This window comes from Adiantum capillus-veneris, chromosome 25, assembly GCF_014529385.1.
Source record: "Adiantum capillus-veneris isolate H3 chromosome 25, ASM1452938v2, whole genome shotgun sequence".
NCBI classification, from domain to species: domain Eukaryota; kingdom Viridiplantae; phylum Streptophyta; class Polypodiopsida; order Polypodiales; family Pteridaceae; genus Adiantum; species Adiantum capillus-veneris.
This window is the reverse complement of record NC_140955.1, coordinates 116,800,878-116,827,175: the sequence shown is the minus strand read 5'-3', so window position 1 is coordinate 116,827,175 and position 26,298 is coordinate 116,800,878. Positions and strand designations below refer to the sequence as shown.

Here is a 26,298-nt window from a genome sequence, read left to right as displayed (position 1 = left end):
GGCTTCCCAAAAGAGTCTGCCCTCAAACTTGTGAGTCCATAGCTACAAAGATACATGCAAGAACTGACATTGCTTTGTATCAATTTCTTGTTTTGTGATTATAGTTCATTTGTTAAGGGATGAAAGCTATAAAGAAATTGTATAGATGCAAATTTACACGGAGAACCTAGCACAACTTTATAACCATGTTTTGTGTAATTTAGATGGGTCATAATTGGACAAGTCGCTAGAGTGCAGGCTGAATGGACACATAGTTTGAAAGTCGAACTAAGCCGTATTGAGTGTACATTTAGTAACAAAAGTGGTTTCTTAGTATGTTGCCAGTCACTATGCTACACGCTCTTTGAATAGTTTTACTCGGTTAGATCATGTGAGACCTAAATTTTATATGTAAGATAGTGGTATGATAGTTTTTTGCATTGATTGTTGTATAAGCGTAGAAAGGGGGGCCATATTCCATAATATGAGGCGTATATAGGGGTTTTATCAAAGTTGTCCGCTCTCGCAGGTGGACTCTCGTTTACTGAAAGCATAAATATATCCATTTTTGAAAAAAAAAAGTCAAAAAAGGATGCTTCTAAAACCAAAAACTGACTTCCTCGATAATTTTAATATTGGAATAAGACTAGTACGGGCACCAAACAGTCAAAATCTCCCTCTAGTTCCAGTGAAAACAACTTTCATCAACCACACTCACTCGCTCTCGTCACTCTGCGACCACCGTGATGTCGAATCCGCATTCTGTGCTAGGAAAAGCCACATGCTCCGCCTAGGACATGACCGGGGGGGAGGGGGGGGGGGGGGGGGGGGGGGGGTCGTCTCAACGTGGCAAGAACGATATTATCCGTATTAACTTATAGAAATCCATGCCAGGGTGCCTGCAACAAAGGGACATAATAAGCCAAGCAGGAAAAGCATAATGTGTGTGTGTGTGTGTGTGTGTGTGTGTGAGAGAGAGAGAGAGAGAGAGAGAGAGAGAGAGAGAAGAAGAAGAAGAAGAAGAGGAGGAGTTTTAACGTCGTAGGAAACTATCCCAAGAGACGTTAAAGATCTAGCCGACGGGGAGAGTTGAACTCAAGACCTGTTATTCAAGAGGGAAATGGCATAACCAATCTACACACTTGAGTGATAGAAAGGTTATACCATTTTCCTCTTTTATTAGCGTGCACACACGCACCCGAGAGAGAGAGAGAGAGAGAGAGAGAGAGAGAGAGAGAGAGAGAGAGAGAGTCACCAATGCTGCAATGCACTTTTGACAACATACTCCTTCCATGAGGAGTAACCTGCGGCGGCGATGTCATCATCTGGTGCGCTTTGTTGCGGAACCACTGTATAGCACATGATGTTCATGAACTCCTCATAATGTTTTTGTTAATAATTTCGCCCCCCTTATCTTGGGGCGGCGGCTTCTCCTTAGGGAAGTCCTCTCTTGTGAACCTTGTTAAAAATTAAAAACAATCAGTTTTAAATTCCGGTTAAAAAGCCTTAACAATGTCAATAAACCAGTGCAATCGAGCAGCAAAAGCAAAATGGCACAATGTAAAAGCAAAATGCATACATAGGGATTTAGCAATGTGAAAGTAAAGCATACTTGAATTTTCAAGAGAGTGCTCTGCATTTCACAATTACCACACAAATAAAATTTTCAGACAATCTTTTTTCTACTATTCCATTTCATAACCCTTTCAAAAAGTATAATTTTTCTTCTTTATGGTGATAAATTTGTCATCCTAGTCTTGCAAGTTACAAAGAGAATCACACATTGCCTTGTGAAACCACGGTAGGACCTTTCTCTTCACTAACGCTTTGGGTGCACAGTTATGGGTCAAAAATCCATAGATAAGTTTGACGGCCAAGGGTTGCATACCTAGACATCAAAGGTGAAGGGATGAGATTCCTGTAAGGGTGAAGCTATATGGCTAAGTCTTGGAGCTTCAAACGGATACAACCTCAATCCAAAGCCTTGTCAATCATCCCCTCCGCAAATGGAAGATGTGATAAATTCTTTGCATGGCTCTCAACACGAGAAAATTTAGAAATTTTCTCATATAAAAAAACGGAGTCTTTTTCATTGGTTTTCATACAATGCATAACATCATGAGCTTCCGCTCGGGAGGCACCGCATACTAGCTAGGTACGATTGGGGCAGGGGACCGCCGGCCCGGTGGGAGGCACCGCATACCTAGCTAGGTACAATTGGGGGCAGGGGACCACCGGCTCACAGAAGCTCATGATGTTGAAACTTGAGGTAAGTCACAATGTGGTAATTATTGTGAGAATCTGTCCAGAACTTAGAGAGAGAGAGACTCAATGTCATTATGATGGTTGGTGTTTTGGTCTCTTTGGATAGTTTTAGAATGTGTCCCTTGCCTCTCACTGCCAGTCATGTAGGGTATTAATTCGATTATTAAAGTAAACATCCTTTTTTTCTTTATGAAGGAGAAGCATATTTCAGTGTGTCCACGACACAAGAAGTTGAGGCATTGTGAACCAAAAATCAAAAGGGGAAAGCCCACTGGCCATCCCAAGCTGAAAAAGGATTCAGGCAACCATGTGGCTTCACCTGCAACCGCTCCTTCTGAGTGATTACAGCGGCTATCCAATTGTCGGTTTTCCTGTTTTTCTTGGAAGAACCATGTATAACTTCTCTTTTTCGATCTCTCACACTCCTACATGTCAATCACTTAGAGGCCACAATCCACTATAGTGTTTCTCACCATCTTGCTCAGACAAAGAGCTCATGAGGTAGATTGCAACGGGTTGTCGGCCTCCGGCATCTTGCCAACCATCTTGGATGTCTCCATGCCGGCCTCTTTTAGCCCCAAGCACCCCGAACTTGTTGGAATTAGGGTTGCAGAGACACACACACAGCTTGGAGAAGACGAAGAAAGCTCAAGGCACACAATAGAGAGTGTATTACTTAGTGTAAAACGGAAAGATAGATAGCCCTAGAGTGATGGGCATATATACAATGCACGGGGGAAAAAACCTCATTAAGAGGGAAAAAATGCCCCGGCGGTCCTAGCATGTTCACACACATCACTACCACATGTATATGGTAAAAAAAATCCCCCTAGAGTGATGCGGTGAACGAGAGCTGGCACATGAGTAAAGGGAAGTGCCATGCTCTGAGGACAAGATCATTCCACAAAGGCGAGTAAGACCAAAGATTTGCAGAAACCTTCAAACTTCTCACGAGACAATGCCTTTGTGAAAAGATCTGCAAGGTTGTCCTGTGTTGGCACAAAGCCAAGCTGATCTCTCTTGCTGAGAGCCTCTCCCTGACATAGTGGTAATGACCTCAATGTGCTTTGTGCGGGCATGAAAAACTGGGTTCCTCGCAACTGCCAATGCGCTCTGACTGTCACTATAGATAGTGTTGGCAGTGTCCTGTCCAGCACCCAAATCAGCCATAAGGCATCTGAGCCATACACACTCAACCATAGCTGTGAAGGCTGCCCTGTACTCAGCCTCACAACTTGAAGTGTCCATAGTAGGTTGCTTCTTGCACAACCATGATATACATGAATTGCCAAGCATGAAACAAAAACCACTTGTGGACACTCGTGTGTCAAAACAACCAACCCAATCTGAGTGCAAAAAAGCATGTAAGTCTGGCGCCAATGATCCCCCCTTGGGATAAAACAAGCCAAGATGTAAAGTGCCATTAAGGTAGCGGAAGATCCTCTTGACATCCTGCCAATGCTTAGACCCTGGGTTATGCATAAATCTGCTAACCTGTGAGACTGCAAACTAAATATCCGGCCTCATGTTGCATACATAAATGAGGTAGCCAAAAACAGTTTGGTAAAGAGTGACATCAGTAGGATCACCAGCATCATGTAGACTCAACTTTAAACATGTTTCCATTGTAGTGGCAATAGGTTTGCAATCCTCGAGTCCAAACTTACATAGCAATGTCTCTATGTAAATTTTCTGACACAAGGCAATACCACCATCACACTAACTTCATAATATATGCCTTTCTGCTGCGCATAGCCTTTTGCAACAAGTCGAGCCTTATGGCGATAAATCTCACCATTCGGCTTCCGTTTCAACTTGTAAACCCACTTTGTACCAATGGCCTTTTTGCCAGGAGGCAAATCACATAAAGTCCATGTGTCATTTTCTATAAGTGCATCATATTCTGATTACATGGCAGCTATTAAACTTTTTGAATTTTGTGCTTCATCAAAAGAGAGAGGTTCCTCAACATCATGTAAGCTAGACATAGCCAAAGAATAACAATGTGATGCATAAGATGCATGGTGAGATCCTGAACGAGTACGACTAGACAAAGGTGCACCCAATTTACTATCACGCAATGTATGCACCAGTCATTTTGGCATACCTCTAGCCTGCTCATTTTCAGCCCTTTCCTCATCAAGTATATCATGTACATTTGCTTTAGTAATAGGCTGATCTATAACATTTTTGGAAACCCCCGTAGGCTATACATTTTCCTCATTGGAATTTACATTCGAACTTCCACCACTGAAAAGAGGCAACAAAGTGTCCTAAATGTCATGTGAGCTTACATTATTGTCTCTAGTACATGACAGCAAGGGCTGAACAAAATCTTCCATAAACACTACATCCCGTGAAACCACAATACGCTTTTTTTGTGGATGATACAACCTGTAACCTTTGTTTTCAGCGCTATAACCAACAAAAATACATTTGACAGCCTTATCATCCAATTTTTGTATTGTGTTTATGGTACCAAAGCATATGCCAAACAGCCAAAAACACGCATGTGCTTAATAAAAGGCTTTCTATCATGCCATGCTTCATATAGAGTAATAGACTGCAAAGCTTTCGTAAGACACCTGTTAAGTACATAAGTGACACACATGATGGCCTCATGCCATCTCTCTCTCTCTCTCTCTCTCTCTCTCTCTCACACACACACACACACACACACACACACACACACACACAAGCACAGGGTCCAATGTGCTTGCCTTGATGTAGGTAGTGTCGTAAATGGCTTTGGTGTGTGATAGTGTGTCTTGAAGGCCTATCTGATGAGGTGTTGATTAATGCGAGCGTTGCCAGTAATGAAGCAAAAGGTGTGTGGTAAATGCATTTGTGAACTTTCATAAATGCATCAACACATGGATGTTGACCTGCCCTTAGGGTATACAGTAAGAATGGACATAAATGCATGGACGATCACGTCTACATAGTCACGCTGCCATGGCTTCCCATTTGTGTTGACAACAGGGGTGGTAGATGCCTCCTATTGTTCCACATTGTATTACCTCTATTTGTTAGAACCTTGCATTGCCCCCTTGCTTGCATGTCCATATAGCTCCAAGCGTTTCTACTAGCTAAAAGACAGATAATGGCACCCCTCAACTTGACAACTAGTTGGGCTACACCAAAGGAAGGTTGATACTGCAGCCTAACAAAAGTTTGACATGAATATTGGAGAGTGATGAAGGAGTGAAGAGCACTTAGATCCAAAACATGAAGTCGTACGCATGTCATGAAGCAGGTACACCAAGATTCATCTTCTCTTATATGCTTTACTTGGTTGCAACTTTCCTTAATTCCTATCTTGCATTGTATACTTATCATGTTGTGTGCTTGCACATTCTGCTTAGGGTGCATTGAGGAGGTGGGCATTTGGCAAGCATATGATAGGCCCCCATGTAGAATTATCTCACTAGCCCTCTTATCTTCTTGCCAACTCTTTTGCATACACACAAAGACTGAGATCTTCATCTAAAAGGAGGCATATAATCTATACTACTCTACTAAGCAGATGGGGATTCAGGAAATCCATTTGGCACAATTAGAGGATGGGTTGGTGGATAGTAAATGAGGAGCACCTTCAATAGCCTAATCAGGGGGGTGGCAGGCAAAAACGTAAAATATATGGGTGAGTACTATCTCCTCTCTTAGTGACATGTCGGATTTCTTTTCAAGCATTACTAATCAGACCCTTTTTAGACAAGATTCAACTTCCTCGGCACCCATCCCGAGGTGGATCCAAGAACAACCGAACTAGCCCCTGAAAATCTTGTATTGCCCCTATCTTTCTCGTTCAGACTCTGAGTGACGAGCCATAAAGACAGGCATGAAGAGCATGTCCAACAATACAATTTTGGCCTATTAATGTGGATATTGACAGAACCTCGTACAGGCATTAACTTCCATTTAATGGCCCAAAACTTAAAGTTAGCATACATTCCAGTCATAATCTATCATAGGTCACAAGTTTGCCAAAAATAAAAAAATACATGCAGATCCTTGTCTTTTATCTTATTCCTTTAAAGCAGCACCACAACGTTCTCATCAAGAGAAGTCTTATTCTATGATTTATGCATCATAGCGACTCAAAAGTGAGATTGAGGTGCTACAAGTACTCTCCTTTTGTAGCACTATAGACCAAAATGTCACCGAGAAAAACAATGACAAGTTTCCTGGACACAATCATAATGTATCATCATAAAAGTGATAGGAGCATTAGCTAAACCAACTTGGCATGATTAAAATTTGTAATACCCAGAACTTGTACGAAAAGTGATCTTTGGAATACTTGCCAGACGTTGATCCGAGCCTATCACAAATTTTTGGTTTACTATATTTTGTCGGTTTTCCTTGATTCTAGAGGTTTACAATAAAAGAAAGAGTGAGAACAACCTCTTGGAAAAATTCAAAAAATGATTTGATGGGAATTTTTCCTTGACTAGTTCACCGGAGGTGAAAGGGAGAACCTAGTGGTAAAGGGAAGGGAAAATATATAAATGTGAAAAGAAAAGATATGATGTGTTTGTGGAGCCATGCACCCATGATTCAAGGGTCATGAGTGGCTCATATCATCGTGGCTTTGGAGCCATATGATGATTCAAACAGATGGGACCCAGGTGGAAGACTTGGTAAAGGAAGGAAACAGACACATGATTTTGCTGGATTTTAAAAAAATACTTCCACTCCGATCCAAGAAAAGTTGTCTTCATCAAAGTTTTAGCTCACGAGCTGGAGATTCTGACCATATTTTTTTTTATAATTTTTGCATCTACGGTCTAAGAGATATGGCAAAAATGGCGGATGCCAGTTTTTTCAACTGTGGTGGAGACCACCCCCTCTACCTTTACACACACACCCTTCCTTTTCCACATTGAGTCCTTCTCTAAAATAATCCATTAGTCTTCTCACCCTCCCCTCCTTCCTCCTCTCTCTCTCAAGCTCAAAAAACCATCACAAATTCCTCTTCTAATCACCTCTCAAATCATGCTTAATCTTGTTGTAATTCATAAGTTCTCATTCAACCCCTTTCTATTATTACTAGATATGTATTGATTTTATGTAGATTGTTTACATTTTAAAATAAGGAAGCTCTTGGACTCAAGCTATGGAGGAAGGAGTGAAGACAACACAAGTGATGATGGAGCCAATTAGTTGCAAATTGGTCAACAAATCACTTGGAAGGAGCTTCTTCATTGGTTGAATGTCCTTAATCAAGCTTCATTTGTACAAATTGCACTTGGATCTTAACCTCACTCTCTTTCCTATATAAAGATTCCCCCCCCCCTTTGTAATTTCAAGTCTCCCTCAGCCCCATTGAGTCTTTGTATCGCTCACCATGAGCCCATAACGCTCATTCATTCACTCTATTCTTGCACATTCTAGAGTGCAATTGTTTTATGCTAGTAACCTCCCCTCCTCTTACTTATGTTAATTAAGAGAAATCTTTTATGTGTGTGTGAGAGTGCTTGATGTGATTTTGGCTAATTCTTGAGTTGTTGTTTAGTAATCTACATGCTATTTGTGTTGGGAGTGCTTGAAGTTATCCATTCCTTGTACACACACTAAGGTTAATGCTTCATTCATAGTGATAGCTCTCTCTCTCTCTCTCTCTCTCTCTCTCTCTCTCTCTCTCTCTCTCTCTCTCTCTCTCTCTCTCTCTCTCTCTCTCTCTCTCTGTGTGTGTGTGTGTGTGTGTGTGTGTGTGTGTAGCAGTCCTAGTCCATGCTTCCAAGACTAGGTGGTGTCCTCATCTCATTTCCCTTGTGGCGCAATGGAGTTTGTTTTGGTGTAGAGGCCGCCATTTCAAATTTCATTCGTCATAAATTGGTGCCCCCACTGAGGAGTTCTCAAGCAGCGCTCTGTCAATCCTATGAAGGAAGATCCATCAAATTCTCCGAGACTTCCACTATGGTCTGCCCAAGAAACTCGAGAAAAGAAGCGTCTTTATCGACAAACGGCACATATGCGGGTAAAGAGAGTTAACTACATACACCCTTCTTTGCTTCAAGGAAAATCTTGTAGTCATCAAGTCCCTAGGTCAAAGCATTGTGTTGAGTGCTTCGTGGCTAGTGTGAAGACACTTCCTTTGAAGCCTCGACTTCAGGTGGTGAAAGCACTCTCAAATGCGGGTATTAACAAGTTTTTGGAGGGGGAGCTACACATCAATGGGGTGCGGTATTGGCAAGAGGCTACATATGGTGATGCACTCCAACTACTACTAGCAAGAAGGCTCAAGGTGGTTGAGAGGGTAGCCATTGAACCCTATGAACTCTACAAAGCTGAAGATGGTCACACCAAAGCTAGGCTAATCATTGATGAGCAAATTCTTTGCATCTCTCAAATGGTGGGATCCAAGAGAGCTCAACTTCAATGAAGTGCTTCATGGAAGTTTGTATTTAATGCACCAATGAATAATCCCATTTTCTACAACTTTCAGTCAGTTCAGAATATTAGGGTGAATGTGCGCATTGATAGAAATATTTTTTTCCAACAAAGATTGGTCTTCTATTTTGGAGCTGAGAGGTTGAGAGAGATATTGTTGTCCCCTGACCCTATAATATTTCCTATTTTGGAGTATAATGTATCTTTTGATGTTCACATCTTCATCTTGCTTTAAGCATACTCCATGAATCATAGGGATTTATATGGACCTTTCCAACCTCTTGCTAGACAAACTGTGCATATAATAGCTAGCACAAAGCTTAGGTTCTAAAACATCATGTGCGCTCCTTGCCGCACTGTCGAAGCAAGGGACTTGCCGATACACCGTGTGCGAGCCACAAACGGCTCCAAGCACACAACAAGCCTAAACTAGCAACTCAAGAGAACAAAGGGTGTGTCACTCACCGCTCTACGCTCGCCTTCGTGGTGGATTCCTCGCCGCGATGAAGAAGAAGCTGCAGTCGTGCCGCGCTCAACCGCTTCGCCGCCGTCGTGCCTTCGTAATGCTCGATCGCACACACACTCTCCCTCTCTCTCTCTCTCTCTCTCACACACACACACACAAGGAGGTGAAGAAGAAGAAGATGGAGATGGAGATGGAGCAAGAGCACTCTTCTATTGCACAAATGAGAGAATGAGTAAAAATTAGGTTTAGTTGGCTTTTATAGGAGCTCACCCCATTCACACTTGGGCGCCCATGCTTAGCCAACTAATCCCTTGAATGTCCAAGTTAAAGTGCGCCTCTCATCGGCGATCACTCTACCTTTCCCTATTAGTCCGACAAGCCCGGTACCTGACTCTAAATAATACAACGTTTATAGATCATAGGGTGTCCGTGTGCCGTGAGGGTTAACATGCCCCCCTTCCTGATGTAGATTCCGTCCTCGGAAGCTATTGAGTTGAAGCTGGTTCGTCGAGGTGGAAGAGCATTTGAGATGAATGTCCTTAGCCTTCTTCAGTCACTGCAAAATCAAACAACATTGGCACAGTAATTGCATTCTCTTAAAAAGCATATGCAGTTTTAGGTAGACAAATTGATTGGTCAAAGAATTTCAAACAATTTGATAGCAATGAACATTAAATTGCAATGTAATCAAATGCATAAACAGATGTACAGGTAGAAAATTAAACAAGTATGGGGTCGCTAATTTGACGGTCGAAAAGCACTAGAGATCGAATATTAATACCATGGGTAAGCTTCTTAATTTTCTGTGGTCAATTAAGTTGTTTAATCGCGAGAGCCAAGTATTCATGTTCGAGGGCTGACTAGAGGCTATATCTAGAAAACTTTGTAGTTAAGCTACCATAAAAGGAATTTCTCATGAAATCATCGCCTGACTGATTACTTTTTCTTTGACCCCCCAAGGTCTTTTTACAGTGATTCAATTATGATGTGTGTGCTTATTTTGTATGCCTTGGGTTTTTTGCTTTTCAAGGAAAAGCGCCCACACTGGGAACCTCTAGGGCTCTAGTACCATAGGCGATACATGTGAGTGAAGTACCAAATCAAGCCGAGATTTCTCTTCCAGCTTAAAATTTTACATTGTGGCACTTTGATTTTTTGTTTGTTCATTTTCAGCATTTTAATTTTGTAACTTTGGGGGGTCATATAACACTGTTACCCTCCCCAGGCTCATCACATTAGTAAACTCCCTTTATAATACTTAAGCTAAAGGTCACTAGGGTTAAGCCCACTAGAAAGCCCTAGTACATTTCATACAATGCTGCCTAAATCGGATTAAGAACCTAAGTAACCATTGCTTATTAGGAAGGCATTCCCCATGGTATTAAGAGAAGATTTCTAATACCTAGCTTGGTCAAACTAGCTTAGTCGGACTGCTTGATTTTTACACCTAAACAAGTGATTATGACAAAACATTACATTGAATTAAATGTTTGATACTAAGCAAATGCGCTGAGTATTATGCTACCAATCACAATCAAAGCAGACAAACATGGATGCAAAAAAGATAAGGGCAATGCTAATGGACAAGAAACACCTGTTTGTTTCGATGGTCGCGCTTGATTTGAAGTGTGAACGAGAGAAAGGTTCCATGAAGGTCCAAATCCTATCAATAGCAACACGCTCCTATACACACTATGAAACACAAACAATACCTCTAGGAGGCACATCAGTGGGAAAAGAGAACTTTTCTAATCACTCAACTCTAAAACAGAAACACTCCTATCGTACTAATCTTACCTACCCTCCATCACTCAAGTGATGAGGATCAAAGGTGTTTCATGGCATAGGTTTCTGTTTCACTGTACCAGATATGACATGTGTAGGTCTGAGTCAATGTTTTGACTTTTATTGTGCATACTCGTTTGCGAATTGCTCTTGCTCTTTTTTTTTTTTTTGTGAGTATAAAGCTTTATATGTACATTCCCTAAGATTGGTGATTGAGAGGTCAGGGAAAAAGGTTGAGAGGGAAACAAATGAATGAGGACTGTCAGCAAACACTCCCCCCTTCCTTGGGTAGATCATACCATTTGAAATGAGCTTGTCACCCTTTGAAACCAATTGTTCCAATTGGTAATAGGTGAGGATTTTTGCCAGTAGTTTGTTATTACCCTAGGTGCCTTGTCAAGTTGCAAGGGTGGTAAGGTACTCTCCCAGGATCGAACTTGAAGTGGTTCATTAGGTGATTCTTGAACACTGGGAGGTGTGGATTCTTTGGTAGCTTCATGGAGGTCCACTACTATAGATGGAGGCTGTGTAGAAGCTTTTACCTCTATGGATGTATTACATGATGAGCTAGAAGCTTCATGGGACTCCCCCCTTCCTGAGCTAGGTGGAACAAATCGTTCTTTCTTTGGTACCCAAACTAGCTCGGGAGCGGGTGTGTAGCATTCTGTGATTTTTTCCTTTCCACGATCATTGATTCGTTTTGGAGCTACGGGATTGGGCTCACTTGGGTCAGGTGATAGGTAAGAGTACACTTTACGTTTCGGCACCCAGATTTGATCATTTCCTTGATAGTAGCCTTGGGTTTCCAATAGTCGTTTAGGGATCCATCGCAATATTTTCTTACTTTTCTTGGAGCGAGTGGTACGTTTCTTACAAGGCTTCTGTTTTTTAGCACTAGCTATGGTCACTAAAGAAGGTTTAGGGACCCACTTGTATGTTTTCTTCGTTACATTAGGATGAGTCTTGTCAGAAGCGATATGCATTGCTTGTAGCATATTTAAGGGTATATGCATTTCATCCCCCTCAGGTGTTACCCAGGTCGTCCCCCTATTTCCCCAAGTGTCTATGGTTGATGCTAGGTGGACCCAATCCACATTGTCCGACTCAGTCATCCCAGGTAGGATATCCATATAAGGAGAATCTTTGCCAATGTCTGTATCCTTCTTACAAGTGTAACAATATTGTAGTGGGGCCGAGTGAACTGTGGTGTCAGAGCGATGATCAATAATGGTTTTACTCCCTAAGGGGTGTACCTTACCAGTCACCAAATCCACTCTAAGGACAGAGTCTTGGAATTGCAAATAGACATGATTTTTAGACCAATCATGAACCATTTGTGCTTCCCTCATGAATGGTCGTCCTAAAATCATTTCATATGACATAAGGTGTTTAGAGAAATCCATTACAATGAACGTATGTCGTACCTTGTGTCCTAGAACTTTGATCTTAAGATCCTTGAGCATCCCCATAGGTTTGGCTATGGTACCATTTGCCATCTTTACCACAATGTTAGTAACACTGAGGCGGGCTTTTCCCATGGATTCCCAACAATCTTTTGTAACGATGCTAACTCCCGCACCACCATCAAGAATTCCCTTTATAGTTAATCCCTTGGTAGTGATGGGTAGGGTCGCATTAGACTCGTCGCCTTCAAAATACTGTCCTAATTCGTTAATGGGTACCTCAATCACAGACTCGTGTCCATCTAAGTCAAGTGATTGCACATGATTTTCCTCATCAATCATAATCGAGTCAGGCCTATTTGGTTGCGCAAACTGCGGTAATCCCGTTCGTAGCTCTCCGTTAAGGAATGCTCGAAGTGCAAGGAATAACTCAGGATCTCCATACAGCTTTGCTATGATCGTGGTTTGGACCTCAGAAGACATGAAGTCCACTAGTTTGGCAACATTCATTGGCGTTTTGCAGGGTGTAGGTCCTTGACTAGGAACTGGTGAGGATGGAATCTCATATTCCTCAATGGGATCAGGTATTCCTTCGTTAAACATCCTTTCCAACAAGAAAGGTGTATGCTCACTTTCTGATGTCCCGTCCTCACTCCCTTCTTGGATGATACTAGATATGGCTAACGGTCTATGGTTCATGTGGGGTGGATGAACTTGCGTGGGAAACACTGTGTCATGAATTTTGACATGCATGGGTTCTGGTTCTAGTTTCCTTTGAGTCTCCTCCACTAAACCTCTTAGATGTTTCACCTGCTCAATCTCGTCTACTGGGTTTGGATACGTCCCAATCTTCTTTTTACGATTTTTCCCTTTTTGCCCCTGCGGTTTATCTTGGGGGTCTTGGATTGGATTTGGAAACACTTGTGGTGTTTTCAGAGGCTCTTTATGGTTTTCTCTCATTCGGTTTTCATTTGGTTCCATGTTACGGTTTTCTTTGTCGGTCTTTCCCTTTGTGGTATTGGTTCTAGTCTCCATTGTCTCGGCTGAATCTGAATCATCCTCGAGGTCATTCATATACACGGGGTCATCTCCTGTTCCTATGTTTGTTTTGGAACTTGGCTTTGAATTTTCCGTATTCTGCGACTTCTTCCTTCGTGTCTTCTTTTTCTTTGCTTGGATAACTGAAATGGTATCTCTCTCTTCGAGGATATGGCCTGGCCCTTGAAGCATGGACCGTGTAATCGCATAAGCGGGTGCGACGGGTGGTATTGGCGATGTCACACTAGCAATTTCGACCAAATTTAGGGGTGTGATTTTAGGCGCATTTGGGTTATAGGGGCATTGGGTAATCAAGTGATCTATGCCACAACGATTACATGTGAGTATTGGCATTGCAGACGTGCTCCCTTGATTCATTTGCATCTGTGCAGCATTCTTTTGCAGCATAATAGGGCACTCCGCTGCTCGATGTGGTCCACCACACTCGTAGCATTGAAGAGGTGGCCTCCTAGCGTGGGTGTTGATATTTTGACCTCTGGATGCGAGAGCAACAGCTTGATAAACCGGCTTGACTTGTCCCCAACAATCTTCCATGTAGTATATAGGACACTCTTCCAATGTATCAAGTCCGTAGGCAATACTAGTGTCTATTTCCTCCTCACAGCCATCTGGATAAGCATTTGATGGCTCGCAACCCACTTGGTTCATAGGGGCGACTCTTGGATGCGGGGGCTGCGGTCCTAGCACAGGAGGTGGTAGCAGTGTAGCTTGTACAACATTTTGAGATCTAGGGACCATGTGTTGCGGTAGTTGCTCAACAGGTGGAGTAGGCATCAATACAGGAGCTCGAGGCGCATTCGACCAGGCTACAGGTGGTCTATTTTCCATCATACGTTTGATCATTAAACAATCCTTAGCTTGGTGACCATACCTACCACATGCGTTGCAAGTTCCATTAAATTTTACTCTAAACGTAGGGCACTCACTAGTGCTATGTGGACCTAAGCAAATGGAACACCATTGTTGCTCCCTTCTTGGATACATGTGACTATTTTGAGGGGGTCGATTCTCCTTAAGAGACTCTTGGATTGCCTTGGTGAGGTCTGTCAAGAATGTCTCAAATACCTTTGGCTCATTGGCAATGGGCTTTGCAGTCATGGGTTCATACTCAATGGCTTGTGAGCTAGTGGATCTCGTGTCAGTAGACACCCTCATGCCTGCTATCATCAAGTTGTCCTCTAATTGGATTGCATTGGCAGTGACATCTTCCCAGGTTGTGATACCTCTAATCACTAGTCCATTATAGATTCCTTCATTCCTCAACCCTCGAATGAATCGATCAAGCAGTTGGTTATTGTTGAAGCGCTCATTTACAGGGCAGCGAGAGTTTAAGTGCTTTAGACGACTAATGAAGTCCCTTACTGACTCTCCTTCCTTACGTTCAGCCTTCTGTAGCTGAGATGCTACACCCCAAAGCACACCTTCTCGTATGTACTCCTTTAGAAACAACCTTTGAAGGGTAGGGTAGATTGTTTTCTCGTCCACCCTTAGGGTCCTATACCAATCTCCAGCCTTCCCACTTAATGTCAAGCTTAAGGCATTGCACTTATGTAGTTCATTGCGTTCCCCTAAGGAATCACATACTTGTTCAAACACTTCAATGTGTTTCCTAGCATCTTCGTCCCCATTGAATTTTTGCGTGAGTTTGGCAATTTGTACTGCCTTACTTCTAGGCTCTCTATCAGATGCATGACGCATATTTTCCGCGATAGATCGACCTATGGTTTGAGCAAACGTTGCCAAGTCACCTATGTGAGGAGGTAGGGCCGGTGGAGGTACTCTTGGAATCATATGTGGGAGAGGAACGGGTACCGGTCTTGGCATATGTGTAGATGATGCAGGATATGGAACATAACCAGGCATAGGTCCACTCGGATAAGCGCTAGGGAGCGGCACTCGAGGAGCATAAGCAAGTGGTACAATTGGAGGTGTGGGGGCCATGTGTGCATAAAGGGCTAGAGGCACATATGGTCGAGGCCCCATATTAGGTACTACGACACTAGGTAGTGGCACTGCGCTAACCGTAGATGTCATCGGTACATTCTCTGTCAGGCTTATCCCTGGAGTGAGCACTGTGTTTTCCTTGATAGAGGGTTGAGCCAAGTTAGGGAAGCTAAAGTTTTCGCTCGGAGGCTCAGATTGCATAGAGACCCCAGGTGAAATGACATAAGATGGGTCCATGGGGCTCATTAGAGGAGTCTCCATTTGTGATAGAGTAGGCTGTTGAGCCTTGCTCGTATCCAGAAATCTCATCGGGCCAGTTGAGAGTATATTTACCCCTCGGTTTTGCCTTTCTGATTGAATAATGCCATGGATAACATTACATATCATTTTCTGTTGATCTTCGATGCTCGTGGCACAAGAGGTGGATTGTACAATCTCTATCCATCCTACATGGTAGGCGTGGCCAGAGTGTAGATCCGTCAATACCTCAGTGTGGAGGTCGTATACACACAAGGAGGTGAAGAAGAAGAAGATGGAGATGGAGATGGAGCAAGAGCACTCTTCTATTGCACAAATGAGAGAATGAGTAAAAATTAGGTTTAGTTGGCTTTTATAGGAGCTCACCCCATTCACACTTGGGCGCCCATGCTTAGCCAACTAATCCCTTGAATGTCCAAGTTAAAGTGCGCCTCTCATCGGCGATCACTCTACCTTTCCCTATTAGTCCGACAAGCCCGGTACCTGACTCTAAATAATACAACGTTTATAGATCATAGGGTGTCCGTGTGCCGTGAGGGTTAACACATCATAAGAAACTTACTAGGCCCTCGTCGTCTAGCTGAGATTAATGAATCTATCAATCCATTTATTCTACCCTTAATAAGATATGATTTGGGCCTAGACGTTTTCATCTTTGTGCTGTATTGAGAGGAAGGCAACCCATTTTATGATGGCTTTTCCTAATTTTTTTAGGCGTAGTGGGAAAAATGCTGGGGATTTTTTGGATAACTTGGAGATGGCTTTCCTTGTCTCTGGGAGGGATGACGAAGCATTGAAATTGAGAGCTTTTCCTTTGGTGCTCAAAGAAGAAGCTAGGGTATGGTTCCAGGCTCTAGATCCAACCCAAAGAGCTGATTGGGAGGGATTGAAGGCGGCTTTCCTACGAAGATTTCAACGAGCCAATTCGGCAGAAGAACTATGGCAACGGCTTCTGGCTCTTCATCAAGTTGACCCTCATGGTTATGCAACCTATGAGGAAGGTTTTCTGAAACTTTGGGGGCAATGGTCAGACTCACTAAACCCTGGTGAGCAAGCTCCCAATTGCCTCCAAAAGGATCGATTTATCTCAGGTTTGTACCCCTTGCTAAGGGAGAAGGTAAAGAGAAAATTTCCAAATACTTTTGAAGATGCCTTAAGAATTGCTAGGGAAAAGAATAGAAAGATTCTCTATCAAGCCCAAGCTGGCCAGCTAGCTTTGGGAGGCAATATCACAACTATGGAAGCTTCTCACGTACCTCCAAATGTGCCTAATGCACCAGACCTCAATAGAGGTCAACAAGAAGATATGTTCCAACAAATAAACAATCTCACAAACCAGCTAGAGGGTTTGAGAGTAAATCTTGTGCAGGGTGCAAGAAGGCCTATTGAGGGGAATGGTGGGAATCGGCCACCAATGCGACGTCAAGCAAGGGAAATGTTGTGTTACAATTGTGGGCCCAAAATGGCCACGGCATGTATAATTGCCCTCATCCCAGAAGATATGACTACCCTATCAGAGGTCCTCGACAACAAGTAAGTCCTCCCCGTGCTAGAGCTCAAGCACAAGAGCAACCGCAACCTCAAATTTTGCAGCCACCTCGTGCTCAAGCTCAAGCCCCTGCTACTCAACCAAATGTGAGCATCATAAGGATGGAGGAGGTCGTCAAGGGCAGAAGCAACCAGGAAGAAATAGCTAAAGGGAAGATGAAGATAGATGAAGTGACTACAATGCCTATCAAGCGTGTGCGTGTCCAAGATGAAGTAAGTAAAGAAACAAGCAAGGATGCAAGCAATGAAGCAAGTACATCTCGGGAAACTAAAGATGAAGCCAAGAAGAGAAAGACCCGTACTAGGTCTCAAATTGACATCTCTGATTTCCCTATGGGATCTCGGACACAACCTTATGACTTGACAGCTGATGTGAGTTCTCAAGGACCAAAGATTACTTGGCCACAACTACTTCATATCTCCCCCAAGCTGCGACAACAATGGTCAAAAATGGTGAGCACGAGGGCAAAGCGAAGTAATCTAGTAAGTGTAATCAAAGCATATGGTCTCAAGGATGTAGTGCCTTTGGTGGAGGCTCAAATCAAGGGACAACGGATTCCAAAAACTTACATTGACAGTGGAGCAGAGGTTTGTGTCATGACAGAAAATCTAATGCATCAATTGGGTTTAGAGGTAATGGAATCATCAAACTTCAGGGCAAAAATGGCCAATAATGTCTCTGTCACTTGTGTGGGTGTAGTGAAAGCTTTGAGAGTTTCTATTTTTGGAATCACTACAGAGGTTGATGCTTATGTGATGCCAGTAAAGGGAGAAGGATACCCCCTCATTTTAGGACGACCTTGGCTCATGGGTATAGGAGCTAGGCAAGATTGGGCAACACGAGACTTGGAGTTGAGGCCTCAAGTGGGTGGCCATAGTCGGAAGGTGGTTTATAACTTGAAGAATGGGCGACAAGAGAACCTTGAACTAGAGACATCAGCTGATGAGTGGAGCTCAAGAGGATGCTCCTCATCCATGGACGAGGAAGAGAGTTCAAGTGAAGAGAGTGATAGCACTCTCGAAGTCATGGGCGTCAGCATAAAGGAAACTACCTCATCAGAAGACAACCCAACGATCCAAATGGAGAATGTGTCAAATGCCAGCCTAGAGAAGATGTTATCCAAGGATATAAAGGAAGAAGAAAAGGAGGGTTATGTAAATGTTCTCAAGAAGCATGCATCATTGTTTATTTCTGATTACACTCACATTACAGGTGTCACTGCAGTGAAGCATCATATCCATCTAAAATAAGGGAGCAAGCCAGTAGTACAAAAACTAATAAGATTAGGAGTTGTGCAACAAAATGCACTGTTGTCCGAGGTGAAGAGACTCTTAGAAGCAGGATTCATATACCCAGTAGAAGATTCAGAATGGGTCTCCCCAATAGTGGTGAGGCCAAAGAAGAATGGTAAATGGCGAGTGTGCGTGGATTACAAGCCACTAAATGCTGCAACAAAGAGGGACCACTTCCCTCTCCCATTTCAAGATGAGATTCTAAATGAAGTAGCAGGCCATGAGCAATACACAGTGTGTGATGGCTACTCCGGCTACTTTCAAATATGCATTGCAGAGGAGGACCAAAAAAAGACTACTTTCATCACACCATGGGGCTGTTTTGCATTTCGAGTCATGCCTTTTGGTCTCACCAACGCTCCAACCACCTTTCAACGATTCATAAACATGGTCTTCCAACTTTACTTTGGTAAGTCCATAAGGGTTTTCATAGATGACTTTTGTATTTACACCTCCAAAAGTATGCATCTCGGAAAGATTGATGAAGGATTTACTCGTTTAGCTAAGCTAGGTGGACAACTAAACAAGGACAAATGTCACATTGGGGAAAGCAAGGTTACACTATTGGGGCATGTAGTGTCCATTGATGGAATCGAGGTAGATCCTGAAAAGATAGAAACATTGCTAAATCTACCTTCCCCAACTTCCATCAAACAATTAATCTCTTTCTTGCAAAAGCTAAGATATTTGAGTAGATTCATACACTTACTCTCCCAAGTGATATTTCCTCTACAACAGCTGACTCGTCAAGAGACGCTTGTTTGGAGTGAAGAAAGTGATGGGCATTTTAGAGAGATAAAAAAAATGTTAGGGTCACTCCCTGTAATCCTCCAACCTTGTTGGGAAGAAACATTCTTTGTAAACCCTAGTGTGGGAGAAGAGGCCATTGGTGCTGCACTCCTACAAAAAGATCCAAAAACATCCTTTATGAGGCCTGTGTATTTTGCTAGCCGCCTCATGGAAAACACAGAGAAGGCCTACACCCTGATGGAACAACTAGTGTTAGCTCTCATGTTTGCGGTAACCAAATTTCGGCCATACTTGCTGCCGAAGAGGTTTGTAATTATCAATGTGGAGGATATGTTTCCCTATGCACTACAACATATGGAAATCTCTGACAAAATAGCAAAGTGGGTGGTGTGACTTCAAGAGTTTGATTATACAATACAGGTTGAAAGAACAACTCGAGCATGCTTAGCCGACATTTTAACAAACAAGTGCTATGAAAAAGTTTTCCATTTGAAGAGAAAGGAACTTCCACCACCTCCAGCTCTAGAGGCTCTGGTCAATGCTTATAGCCTCTACTTTGATGGAGCATACAAGAGAACCCAAGATAAGGCAGCTGCAGGCATCGTGGTCTTATCTCCATTGGGAGAGAGGATCCATGGTGAAGGGATCACTCTAGAAGATGTCTACTCCAACAATGAAGCAGAATATCAAGCTCTAATTCATGGCCTTTGTTGGTGCCTGGATAATTCAATTAAGAGATTAAATGCTTTTGGTGGCTCCATGCTTTTGATAAGGCAAATGCAAGGTACATGGGCTTGCAAAAATGCCAGTCTCTCTACTAAAATGAGAGAAGCCAAAACTCTTATGAGGAGATTTAGGGAGGTACAAGTGCATTATGTGCCAAGAGACCAGAACAAGGATGCAGACCACCTAGCATCATCGAAGTTAAATGAGTCAATAGTGGAAGCAGTGGCCATCAAACTTCCACTTCAGCAAGGCAAGGAGGACTTAGAAGATATTATGCACATTCTGGAGCAAGGAGAGGCTCCTAAACACTTGAATGCAGGGGAAAGGCGATGGTTAGCTAGGAAGGCTACCAGGTATCGCATAGTAAATGATAACTTGTATTGTCTTGGTAAGGATGGTGTGCTTAGGAGAGTGCCTTTGAAGAGTGAAATTGAAGATATTTTAAAAGCTTGTCACAATGATATGTGCGGAGGACACTTTGCACACGACATCACTAGTAGAAAGGTTCTACAAGCTGGGTTTACTTGGCCAAGTCTTCATCGTGATGTCAAATACTGGTGTCAAACATGTGATGAATGTTAGAAAGCAGGACCACGACGGCTCATAGCTTAACCTCAGAACCCAATAAAGGTATATGGGCCCTTTGAGAAGTGGGGAATTGATGCCATAGGGCCTTTACCACGCACTCAGTCAGGTAAAGAGTACATCATCATGGGAGTAGACTACATGACTAGATGGGCTGAGGCTATGCCAACCAATAGAATTACTGCTAAGGATGTGAGTCAGTTCATCTTTGACCACATCAGTTGCCGGTTTGGCACCCCTCTTGAAATACTATCTGATAGAGGACCAGGGTTTAGAGCAGACTTGGTAGGAGAACTCATGCAGAAGATAAATATTCAGCATCAACACTCTACTCCTTACTACCCTCAGTGCAATGGCTTGGTGGAAAAGGTAAATGGAATCATTTGCAAAATTCTCGCCAAACAGGTACATGCCAGGCGCCAAGATTGGGACAAACACCTGAATGGAGCTCTATGGGCCTATAGAACCTCCTTCAAAACCACATTAGGGTACACACCCTTTCATTTGGTTTATGGAAAGGAGGCGCTTTTGCCCATTGAATTTGAAGTTAACAAGTCTTCAAATATTGGGTAGCCAGGTAGGCTCTCAAAAGGAGAAAGTACATCAAAGGATCATGGATCTAGAGAGACTGCAATTGGATCGTGAAGAAGCCATCAACCACTATTCTCAAGAAGCAGAGAAGCGCAGAGAAAATTTCAACAAAAAGCTAGCATCCAAAGACATCAAAAAGGGATCTCTGGTGCTTCGATATGACAATCGCTTCGACACTCATAAGGATGGAAAGTTTCTTTTTCGATGGGAAGGCCCGTTCTTGGTCACCAAAAAGTTCAAAAATGGCTCTTACAGACTTCAAAACATTGATGGTAAAGTGCACAAGACCAGGACAAATGGATGGTGTCTAAAGCCTTATCGCATCAGGATAAGGTCAGCCCAAGATTAAAAAAAGTAGGCTAGAGGCATAAATACCCCTAGCCTGGTTTGGGGGGGCTATGATCCGAGCCTATCACAAATTTTTGGTTTACTATATTTTGTTGGTTTTCCTTGCTTCTAGAGGTTTACAATAAAAGAAAGAGTGAGAACAACCTCTTGGAAAAATTCAAAAAATGATTTGATGGGAATTTTTCCTTGACTAGTTCACCGGAGGTGAAAGGGAGAACCTAGTGGTAAAGGGAAGGGAAAATATATAAATGTGAAAAGAAAAGATATGATGTGTTTGTGGAGCCATGCACCCATGATTCAAGGGTCATGAGTGGCTCATATCATCGTGGCTTTGGAGCCATATGATGATTCAAACAGATGGGACCCAGGTGGAAGACTTGGTAAAGGAAGGAAACAGACACATGATTTTGCTGGATTTTAAAAAAATACTTCCACTCCGATCCAAGAAAAGTTGTCTTCATCAAAGTTTTAGCTCACGAGCTGGAGATTCTGACCATATTTTTTTTTATAATTTTTGCATCTACGGTCTAAGAGATATGGCAAAAATGGCGGATGCCAGTTTTTTCAACTGTGGTGGAGACCACCCCCTCTACCTTTACACACACACCCTTCCTTTTCCACATTGAGTCCTTCTCTAAAATAATCCATTAGTCTTCTCACCCTCCCCTCCTTCCTCCTCTCTCTCTCAAGCTCAAAAAACCATCACAAATTCCTCTTCTAATCACCTCTCAAATCATGCTTAATCTTGTTGTAATTCATAAGTTCTCATTCAACCCCTTTCTATTATTACTAGATATGTATTGATTTTATGTAGATTGTTTACATTTTAAAATAAGGAAGCTCTTGGACTCAAGCTATGGAGGAAGGAGTGAAGACAACACAAGTGATGATGGAGCCAATTAGTTGCAAATTGGTCAACAAATCACTTGGAAGGAGCTTCTTCATTGGTTGAATGTCCTTAATCAAGCTTCATTTGTACAAATTGCACTTGGATCTTAACCTCACTCTCTTTCCTATATAAAGATTCCCCCCCCCTTTGTAATTTCAAGTCTCCCTCAGTCCCATTGAGTCTTTGTATCGCTCACCATGAGCCCATAACGCTCATTCATTCACTCTATTCTTGCACATTCTAGAGTGCAATTGTTTTATGCTAGTAACCTCCCCTCCTCTTACTTATGTTAATTAAGAGAAATCTTTTATGTGTGTGTGAGAGTGCTTGATGTGATTTTGGCTAATTCTTGAGTTGTTGTTTAGTAATCTACGTGCTATTTGTGTTGGGAGTGCTTGAAGTTATCCATTCCTTGTACACACACTAAGGTTAATGCTTCATTCATAGTGATAGCTCTCTCTCTCTCTCTCTCTCTCTCTCTCTCTCTCTCTCTCTCTCTCTCTCTCTCTCTGTGTGTGTGTGTGTGTGTGTGTGTGTGTGTGTGTGTGTGTGTGTAGCAGTCTTAGTCCATGCTTCCAAGACTAGGTGGTGTCCTCATCTCATTTCCCTTGTGGCGCAATGGAGTTTGTTTTGGTGTAGAGGCCGCCATTCCAAATTTCCTTCGTCAACGTATACATACTTGATGACAGATAGAGTGTGAATTTTATCTTAGAGAAATAACAAGCTCCTTTTAGCGTATCAAATGGCTCATCCATTCTTGGGAGATGATATTTGTCATTTATAGTCACTGGATTTAAAGTATGCTAGTCTATGCATGTCTTATTTCTTTACCAAGAGAATCAACAATGCCCAAGGTCAATAACTTGCTACATAAACCACAACTTAAGTAATAGGTAAGTTTTTGTTCTATTTTCATGGCTTCCATATGAGTAAGACTATAAGGAGGCACTAAGTCAATGCCATGGTGCACTACAACTTAAGTAATCTGTAAGTTATTGTTCTATTTTCATGGCTTCCATATGAGTATGACTATAAGGAGGCACCAAATCAATGCCATGTTGCACAGAATGTGTTGGTAGAAATCTTAGAGGAGAAACCTTGAGAAAAAACATCATGATAGTATTGTAATAGTTTATAGAGTTGATGTGTAGCATGCTCACAAACATATTGCTTAATGTCTCCTTTCGAATCCATAGAGAGAGAATAAGAGTGTATCACTAAGGAATTTCTAAATTCAAAGACATATTGCATTGTCAATTTAAGAAGAGAAATCCAAAAGTGCATGAGGCAAAGAATAACACAAACAAACTCTTTTATTCATTGTTGTCATACCACTTTGAAACATATGAGCAAAGATTGGAATTGGCAAAAAACTAAAGGAAACTATGCTCATAACTTCTAGTCACCATATGAAAACATATGAGTAAAAGTTGAGGTACATCCTTCTCTCCAAGTATTGGCAAAAAATTAAAGGGAATTGTACTCATAACTTCTAGCTAAAGAGGGACCCAAACAGCAGGATGGTCTGTCATAAAAAGCTTTCTTAATACGCCAATATATATGCTAGTTACAATATGGGCATATTAGTAAAAAACCTCACTCCCATCTAATGCATCAATGAAAAGATACATTTATAACTATTAATAAATCTTTTTCAGGTAACTCATGTGATATGATACACGTTGTCGGGAAATAATTGTGCGAAAGGTGAGCCGAGAAGGCATCGGGCTCTTGGTTGTGAGAGGTGCGAAAAACAAGGTGTAGCAGATGCAATTATCGACAACAGTATTCAAACCAAGCAGTCCGTTTAATTTTTAATTAATCGATAGAATCCATGAATAATCAATCCCTAATGGAAGTTTAAATGCTCTTACAAGGAAAAATTTGGCTTAAATCACGTGCTTAAACTAAAAATTTGATGATACTCTGCTTACTTTGCCTTCTGCTCCTCGATTCGAATGGCTAATGGGCTTCGAGCCGGTTTAGGATGGCCAAAGAAAGTAAAGCTTGAGAATTTTAATGGCTAATGATGGCTTTGAAGCTTTAATTGGGCTTAGAGAATCCGAGACAGCTTCTCGCAATTAATGCGAGCTTAAGATATCCGGAGGAGGAGATTAAGTAATTGGTGATTATGAGGAGCTCGAATATCGAGCTTATGAGGAGGATTAGTTTAAGGGTATCGAGCTTATGAGAAGGAGCGCTTCCAAGCTTAAGCTTATGATGAGGAGATTAGGACAATTAAGCGAGCTTAAGATTTCCTGAGAAGGAGATTAAGAGCTTCGGGATTACGAGAGGCTTCCGATTACCCGTTAAGATGATCTTGAGACTTTCAAGGCCTGAGGGCGAGCTTCCGAGCTTCTCGGCTTATGAGCCTTGGCTTCCTGTGGCTACATTCCTCGCCCTCTTCTCCTTGAGCAAAGAGACCAAGGCGGGATCCCCCACATGCTTGATTACCCTCAGCCTTGACTTCCCTCTCAGTCCCTAGAGCCGTCCACTTCTTTTTGCATGAGATTTCTATTTTTAGCCATCCCATTAGCAACGTCGCTAATGGGAATGGCTTGCTTGATGATGTGGCTGCCAAGCGGATGACCACCATGGTTTGCGGCGGAAGCGGTACCGAAGCTCTTCGCGCTCGCGTTCTGAGCATAATTTGCTTCTGCAGCAAGGTCGCCCGAGCAGTACACAGCCCAGCGCGAACTTCTTCTCAATTCCCTGCGCTACTGCGCGTCGCTACTGGCTTCTACGCCATGCCCTTTTTTTTTCTTCTTGTTTACACACTCAATAAAACCCTTTTTTTGTTTTGGGTGGCCACCCGATGGGCGGCCATTTGGATTTTAATGAATGGGCGGCCACTGGCTTGATTGCCTTTGGGCAGCCCTTGATATTGGTTATCATAGGGCGGTTATACCCCTTTTAAGGGCACCACATTGGACGTACATGCCGGCCATGCAATGCTTTGCAACAAGTAGAAGGCATCATATTTGGTACACATGCCGGTCAAGGCAATGTAGTAGGCACCAGATTTGGCGTACATATCGATTGGACGGCCTAAGCAGTACATCTTTCCCCAAGAGCCCTTGATTAACAATATCTTTATTGTCCATATCGACATCTCAAAAAATGCCAAAATTACCCAGCTCAGCAGCGCCTCGACAACTCACACCGGACTCTGCCTGCCAAGTCGTAAATCCCTTTAGACTTCTCAAACTGCATAAAATGCATACAATCCATGCTGACTGTTGTACAATTCCCAGATGGCACACCGACTGAGCGAACTGGACTGGTACGGAACCGGCCCCCTGTGAATCTTTATCGGCCAATATCTTGGCGACAGGGACTCCGATCAATGATCTGAAAACATCGACGCGCTCCACAAAGTGAGCACTTCAAGCCCATGGATTCACTTCAATATGTCAACCCATTTGCAGTTGCCCAATCCGGTACGGATCTGCAATTGACTTAAACTTCAAACTGCCATAACTTCTTCACCGTAGCTCCAATCGACGAGCCGTAAACACAGGCCGGTAGAGCACTTTAAGCACTGCAGTTCTAGATCATAATATCCTATCTGCACTCACATCAAGAATAGCCCTTTTTGGCATCATTAAGGTATCAGTTGGCCCTTTAAAGCCGCATCTGGCATACATTAATCATTAAACTTGGCTTGTTATCAAGCCCTCATCACTCACCATTAATCAAGTAGGCCTTTAATAAGCTTGATCTGCATATTCTTCGAATATTTCTTAGCATGGGAGCAGAGCTACACGACATTAGGTCGGGAAGGCACCGGGCCCCTGGCTGTGAGAGGTGCGGAAAACAAGGTGTAGAAGATACAATTGACCGACAACAGTATTTAAAATAAGCAGTCCATTTAATTCCCAGTTAATCGACAAAATCCATGATTAATCAATCACTAATGGAGCTTAAATTCTCTTTACAAGAAGAAATCCTGGATTAATCCAGGTGCTAAACAGAAAAATTGATAGAATTCTGCTTACTCTGCCTTCTGCTTC

The 26,298-nt window shown here is 42.6% G+C and overlaps 1 pseudogene; it reads right to left on the bottom strand.

The window, feature by feature from the left end:
* Positions 1-693: 693 nt before the first annotated feature.
* The window catches only part of LOC147425525 (uncharacterized), an 85,810-nt pseudogene continuing 60,205 nt past the window's right edge, over positions 694-26,298 (bottom strand).